Genomic DNA, 8,332 nt, shown 5'->3' with positions numbered 1-8,332 from the left:
TTGGGGTATATTAAAACATTTTTTAAAAGCCCCATGCTAACTTGAGTAGGCATGGCTTGTAAAATGTTAGCAACAAGCTCGTTAACTTTTCAAACAGTAAAGCGGTGAAAACCAGTCATACTGGAGAATAGTCCCTTTAACTTTCCCTTTAAATTTTCGTCTCCACTCAAAGGCAGGTTAGGAGAAAGAAGCTTTTGTAAAGGGATGCAAACAGTTAAAAGCAGACAGTACAGAAGCACCTTTAACATTTCATTTCTACTACAAGCCAAGCTGTGTGGTGAAGGCTGGAGATGGAGGACAGTGCAGGTAAAGTAAAGTTTTTGCTTTACATTAACCAAAACAAAATCTGTTTTTCTAAGTCACTCACTAGATATTTTATTAATGTATTCATTTTGTTTAAATAAAAATAAGTGTGGTCGTCTTGGTTTAGCAGCCAGCAAGCTTCTCAATAAGTCCTTACCTTGAAATAACCCTTGAGGCCTAACTTCCTACCTTTCTTGCTTACCAAAAGGGAACTTTACCTCATATGCCTTAAAGCATTTCTCCCACGGAGAGCCTCAAGGTCCATAAATAGCAACACTCTAGTGGTCCCGGGCCCTAAGGAAGTTAGACTGGCTTCAACCAGAGCCAGGGCCTTTTCAACTCTGGCTCCGGCCTGGTGGAACGCTCTGCCTCATGAGACCAGGGCCCTGCAGGATCTGATTTCTTTCCGCAGGGCCTGTAAGACAGAGTTGTTCCGCCTGGCCTTTGGCTTGGAGCCAGTTTGATTCCCTCCCTCCCTCTCTTTCTTTTTTCTTTTCCTTCTCCTCCTGCGATGAGGCTACATTTTAATATTCCATTATTTTAATGTTGTATTTTATTTTTGTTTTTAAGTTGTAATCATTCATCTAGTTTTTATTATTGCTTGTAAGCCGCTCTGAGCCCGGCCTTGGCTGGGGAGGGCGGGGTATAAAATTATATATATATTATTATAATTATTATAAATTCATTTTGAGAGAATATCTTCATTATCAGTTATTATAAGGCCTTTTGAAATAAAAAAATTCCTTCCTGTAGCACCTTAAAGACCAACTAAGTTAGTTCTTGGTATAAGCTTTCGTGTGCATGCACACTTCTTCAGATACACAGAACTAACAGAACTAACAGAACTAACTTAGTTAGTTCACAGAACTAACTTAGTTGGTCTTTAAGGTGCTACAGGAAGGAATTTTTTTATTTCGACTATGGCAGACCAACACGGCTACCCATCTGTATAAGGCCTTTTGTTTTGGTCAAATACCAAAATTAGAAATAATACAAATTACAGCATTTGTGACTTGCAGAATTTGGTGTTCATGATTTCTTCTGAGCTAAACCTGGAGAAGATTAACTGATAAATCAGTCAGGGATAGGAATTGTTAAGTAGCATTGGTCCCATGATTAACCAGTACTGCTTTACTTGGATTTAAGCCAATCTACATAAAAAGGTGCCATCCAGCTTGGAGGCTGTTTTCAACCTTTAGTCTCTTGCAAAACCTTTAATGTAGATGAACACAGTGGTGGCTGCAGCCCTTGTTAGTGCAATGAGCATAAAAAATTAAACAGAATTAACTTTAAATTAGGCAGGCTTTTTGGATAAGAAGGATATTTCAGCTGAATTCTTGCTAATTATTTAACAACTTCAGTAGAATATTGCATATTACTATCAATTTCAATTTCAGTTTTTAATAAAGTTGATTTAGCATCTGTCCAAGGGGCCTCTTTGACAGCTGTGTCAATGTGATTTCTTATTCCTGTCACAGTGACATGAGAAGTTACGTCAGCTGATCACCTCTCTGCCAAACACCTATTAACCATGAAACTCTTTAAAGCCACTGTCTTGGGTACTTTAAAGAAGCTGCCTACTAATGATGAGATATCATATGTGGCAAGTATAACTCTATGGGTGCTCATTCAAAAACATCCAGGAACTTAAGCTTGTACTTTAAGATTGTACATGAAGCACATACACAGGAATAAATAGCACGAGAGAGAGAGATAGAGGGAGCAATGCTTAAGATTTCCTGCATGTCACTCCTCCATGATATTATTAGGTGACATGAAATGGCAGAATTCATAATCACATTTGTGATTACAACACAGATGACTTACATGCTTTTGATACTAGGAAAATTCATGAGGAATTTAAAACATTTTAGCAATCCTTATATTCTCCAGTCCCTACAAATTAATCTGACACAAAAAAACTTATATCAGGTACTATCTACAGAACAAAATATCTTCCTAAATTCGAGAATTACTGAACATGAAATCAATAAAACTTGCGATGTGAGATCATCTCAAATAATTTTTCTTACAAAATTGTTGTCAACTCTTATAGACCAATCAATTTGTTAAATCAAGATAAAAATAATTCATAGCTGTACAGTCATACCTCACGTTACGTCTGCTTCAGGTTGCATGTTTTCGTCTTGTGTCCCGCAGCAACCCAGAAGCACCGGAATGGGTTACTTCCCGGTTTCGCCACATGTGCAGAAGTGCCAAATCGCACTGCGCACCTGCACACATGCGGCGCTTCGAGTTGCAGGCTTTTCATGTTACGGATGGGCCTCCAGAACGGATCCTGTCCGTAACACGAGGTACCACTGTACTTGCTAATCATTTGAGTACAATCCTACCATCATTGGCCCATCAAGGTCAAGTGTGGTATATTAAGGGTAGGCAAATATCAGATCCAATTCACAGACTATTAAATATTATATGGCATAGCAAACAACATGGAATACATTTAGCTATTTTAAAATTACTGTAGATGCATTGAAAGCTTTTGATTCATTAAAATGGTCTTTTTAAACTGCAGCATTAGAACGGTTTCATTTTAGAAGTAGATTCTTAAAGACTTTTCACAAAGTATATTATAAAAGCATAGCCAGCATTAGACTAAATGCCTTTGAAAATGGCTACATTAAAATTGGAAGAGGTACTAAACCAGACTGTCGTCTTCCTATGGAACCTCTGGCAACAGCAGTGAGGTTTCATAGTAAGAATTCAGGCATTAAGTGTCCTGAAATGGTTGGTGTACAACAGGGATGTCCAACCGGTCGACCGTGATTGACTGGAAAATCCCCGGATGATGATTGCAGTTGATCGTAGGATCCCTATTGATCTGCAGTAGTGATAAGCAGCAGAGTTTAAGTGCCGCCCCCCGCCGTCGTTCAAATGGGTGTTTTTCCAAGTAGTTTGAAAACGAAAATAGTCGTTACTGTTGCATCATTTTTTAGGCGAGCGATGTCTTCCCCCCTTGTAAAAAAAAAGCTCCTCCTCCCTAAAAAAAAAGCCCAACTTTGGCTTTGCCCCCCCCTTAATGGGTAGATCACTACTGGGAGTAGATTGCTGTCTTTTGGGAGTTGGACGTGCCTGGTGTACGACATAAAAATTTGTTTGCAGTTTATGTAGCTCTTTTGATTTCAGATCCATTTCATCCATCGCTAAGCTTAAAACTTTATTAATTCAATATGGACATCTATCTGGTTTCTCAGTCAAATACTCTAAAGTACATATTGACAACGTAAGCATTACATTCTAAGAATTCCTCAGTTTCAATCACCTGGCAACTACATGTGGCTCAATAATCAAGGTCTTTTTATATCTGTAAGGTGTTGCTTATATCTCTATGTCTTAACATAATATATTTTGTACTGTAATATTTCTGGGCATCTATTTAATGGAAATCACTTCTGTTGTTCAAAGGTTCAAGGATAATTGATGGTTCCATTTACTATACAAGTGATTAAAGATACCTGGAGTACTGAAGGCCCTTGACCAGTGCTAGTCAAGGCTATATTTTCAAGGCTGACTGTTTATACTCAAGGCTGACTGCTTATCAGCTAGCTACTGACAATACACCTTATCTGGTATATTGTAAAATACGTGTTCTTCTGTAAAGCTGATGTTGATAGCCTGAGGCTCAAACTACACATGACACGATGGCAGATCTCTGTGTTCAAACTTGAATCTGCCCCAAGCACATAGAAAGCAGAGTTGAGGCCTCACATGTCTGATCCCAGAAGTGAATAAATCTGGGATAAAAGCACATAAGCAAAGGGGCTGCAGAGGCTTAAGCAGCAAGCAAGGAGAGTGTTCATCACATTTCACCTGCAAGCCCCCTTTCTGTTCTTTAAATTGGGCTACCTATGTCATTGCAATAGATTCAGGTTAAAAGCATGTGTAGTTTGAGCCCGAGTTAGGATGGTGTAGTGGACAGGGTGTTAAATGTACAGCCGTACCTTGGTAGTCAAACGCCTCAGTTGTCAAACAAATTGGCTCCCAACGTCGCAAACCCAGAAGTGAATGTTCCGGTTTGTGAACGTTTTTGGAAGCTGAATATCCGATGTGGCTTATGCGGCTTCTGATTGGCTGCAGGAAGCTCCTGTGCCTTGGTTTTCGGACCGTTTCGGGAGTCGAACGGACTCTCAGAATGGATTAAATTTGAGAACCAATGCACAACTGAACCCGTGATGTGAAATGACAAAGAAAGCTAGAGTACTTGGTTTTAAAGGAGAATGTAAGAACAGTAAGCTGTTAGAATGGAGCGAATCTTTTGGACAGGGCCAGCCCAATACATTTTGGCACCTGAGGCAGACCACAAAATAGTGCCCCCCTCCCCACCAGGGAAGAAGGGTTGAGGGAAAATACACCAGGAATAAGCAGGGAAAGTTCTACATTGGGATCTGCTGCCCCTGTGGATTCTGCTGCCTGGGATGGTCGCCTCACCTTGCCTCCTAAGTGGGCCGGCCCTGCATTTGATACAAAGTCTGTGACAGGGTGTAGAATCATTTTCAGCCAAAGGCCCACAGCCCCTCCTGGGGAAGCTTCTGGGAGCTGCATAGGTAGGCAAGGTCAGAGGCAAAAGTGGGTGGAGCAGTAGCCTTTGTTCTAGTCATCCTAAAGTCAGAGGTTTCAGCACATCCAGCCATGCCTGGATCACATGGAGATCCAGACATGCAAAAGGCATTATCACAGTTCGGGAGCATAACCTAGCCAAGCAAAACACACAAGGAAGGTGTGAAGCAGGGCCAGCAGTCTGGTGTGGCCTGAGTGGGAAAGAGTCTGCAGTGAGTCCCCTGAGCTGGCTAGAGAGCCCTGGAGGGTCATGTATGGCCCTAAGGCCTGAGGCTCCCCACCCCTGCCATATAGGAAGAGCAGGAAAAATATACTGGGTCTACATATACTACAAATTGTTCCTGGGATGGGAGAGGCTGACCCCTTTAGTTCAGGCACTGGGGACTTCAAGGTTGGATTATTGCAATGCACTGTGTGTAGGGCTTCCCTTTCACTTGGCCTGCAAACTCCAGTTAGTGCAGAATGCTGCAGCCCAGTGCCAGGCCTAATTTAGTGTGTGGGGTGGAGGTTCCCATTGCTGATTGAAATAAAACAAGGTAGGGTGCTTTAACTTTTCTACCACAGGACATTTCAAAAGTTGCCTGGGCACACGCCATTCAGCCACTGTAAAAAGGCAGTACATTCAAGTGTTTCCTGAGTTCAGATTTTTTCTGGAAAATGTTTGCATACTGTATGTCCCAATTCTCTTGAAGAAGCAATGAGCCCAGAGATGGCTTTAATGTTTGCTAGTCATACTTGCCATGTAGTGTTTGCATTCGGATAAAGACAGCTTGATAGAACACCTGCATAGAACAAACTTGCAAAAGGCATGTTCCAAGTTTTCACACTGTGTGTGCTCTGAGGCAGTTCTTGTAGCCTGTTTACTGTGCTGAAGTCCACAGGGGGTTGGATGCATTGCACTCCTCCTCACTGCACATAGGTCCAGAGCACCTAAGTTCCCCACTGCGTGGTCTCAGGAAGGTCATGAGACAGCAGAGTTGGTGGAACATTAGAACATGGGACTCTTACAGTTGTGGGTTCGAGTCCCACATAGGGCAAAAGATTCCTGCACTGCAGGGAATTGGACTAGATGACCCTTGTGGTTTCTTCCAACTCTACAACTCTGCAATTCTATGAGGAGGTCTCTAGCCAATCAAAACTCAAGGCCAGGTGACAGAGCTGACCCTCGTCAAAAATGGTTGTGGTGTTTCCCAGGAAATGTAAATTTAGATTTAATCCCAATTACGAAGCGTCGGACATGACTAAACAACAACAACAACACCCATGGATGGAGCTTTCTGTTTCTTTCCCAGAGTTAATAGCTAACTAGTGGTATATGCTTGCATTAGTTATAGTAAAGGTTCTGTGGACTTTTGTGGTAGACAATTTCCTACTGCTGTGGGAGGCAGTTCAGCCAGTGTAGCTTTTCCTGGTCCCTTTGCAATTCATTGCTCAGAGAGCAACACATAGTTGTAGGACACGTGCAGTAACTGAGCTACAGGGTAAACTGGGTGCTCCCTGTGGCTTTGCTAAATCTGACCACCCCGGCTTATCTAGTTAATGCTCCTGTTATCTAGTTAATGTGGCCTGCCAGAGATTTGAAGGAAGTCCACAAGGAAATGATAGCTCTCCTCCAATGTTTGCCAAGTGGTGATTGTTATTAATTAGCTAAGCAGAGCTTGCAAGTTTTGAGGCACTTCTCCTATAGACAGACAGTGAATGTATTATGCACACAAAATGGCACCATCTGCACACAAGATGGAGGTACCAGGAGGCTTTGGAGGTGGGGGTGGAGCCCCAAGGTTTGCAGAAGCCCAAAAAAACACCTCAGGGTGGAAAACTCAAGTGGAGGAGGGGGAGAGACCAAAACCAGCTTATTGAGGACAGATCATGGTCCATGTGCATGGAATGCTGACTGACTGGAAAAAAATTGAAGAGGAGGAGGAGGGGGGATGTAATGGAGTATTCTGGAAGTGGGTGAGGTTTGCTGGCTGTAGCCCTGAACAGGAACTTTCCACACTACAATAGTACCTTTTCACTAGTGCCTTTTGAATATCAGGTGCTAGGGGGCAAAAAATTAGAGGGTTCTCAGAAAAATGAGAAATAAATACATGCCTGCTTCTGTGTTTCCCAGAAGCATTGGCTTGGGAATGCCTGGAAATAAGAAACATAACCCACGTACAAGGCTTGGGAATTTTTCTTCCAGTTGCAACTGGGGAAGTCAGTGTCCAGTTGAATTTAGGAAACATCTATGTATCAGTAATTAATAAGCAGATTATTATGGCCTATGTTGCTACTTCATAAGTTAAAAGATGAATTTGACACTGTTGGTCGTCTTTTCATGAATTGCACTGAAAAATCCTTTGTATGTTCTCGGGTAATTTGGACAGAAGAGCCTTGTAAACTGAAGTTATTGCAGGTTAAGTAAACAGGAGGGTTCCGTTCTTCATATTAGGCAAACTGGTGTAGTTCTGTTGACTTTAATGATGAAAGGGTCAGGTGCCAGATGGGAATTAGCCAGAGTGGGGTTACTATTGTCTATTGGTACTCTAGGTCATAGCTGTCAACTTTTCCCTTTTCTTGCGAGGAATCCTATTCGGAATAAGGGAGTTTCCCTTAAAAAAAGGGAAACATTGACATCTATGCTCTAGGGAGAGAACATAGTACATATTTTTAACATATTTTGCTGTAATAGCGTGCTCAGTTTCTTGTAATATACAATATCTAAGGTCACTTGCAGATGGGCAATTTCGGTTTGGTGGCTTTCTCACTTTACCAGTTTTAAATTCCTGTTTCTGTGCTTTGAAACACAGTGGCCATTGCCACCAGCCAAGCAGCTTTAATGAAAATTAATCATTTCACTGCAATGTCTTTATTGAAACTCGTAAGTTTAATAAACACATTTTTGTATGTGGTTTTGACAAATATACACATTTTACAAGCCATTTGGAGAGTGACAGTTTTGGAGGATGACTGTGTTTTGGATCATAATCATGATTTGAAAATTGCGGATTAGGTAGATTTGCCTTTAAATGCAAACTGAGTCAAATTTGTTCTCCATCCCTACTTCCAGTAAGCCCATTTATTGAGCATTTCATCTGGTTACAGTACATCAAGGAACTGTTATCCCACACTTTCCAGTGCTTTTTCTCATCACTTTCCTTATCGCAAAAAAACAATTTTTTGAGAGAAGTGGATTTCTTGTGCGATACCTCAAAATCAACTTTAATTGCACAGCCTGAATTTGCCAGTATGTGGTTGAATCCCAGCCAAAAATGGTATTTTGTAAGCACCCTGTTTTTTGTTCCCTGATAGTGTTGCCACATAATTATAAGCAAAACATCCCACCAGCTGTTTGCTCATGAGCAAGGATAGCACTTTTTCTGAGTTTTGCCCAAGATCATTATTTGCATCCCCATGGCTGAGTTATTTATTTGCTTGCTTATATATTTCACAAGATTGATCAGACACC

Source organism: Podarcis pityusensis (genome assembly GCF_964106645.2).
Source record: "Podarcis pityusensis genome assembly, chromosome: 7".
Classification (NCBI taxonomy): domain Eukaryota; kingdom Metazoa; phylum Chordata; class Lepidosauria; order Squamata; family Lacertidae; genus Podarcis; species Podarcis pityusensis.
Note: the sequence above shows the minus strand (reverse complement) of the source record.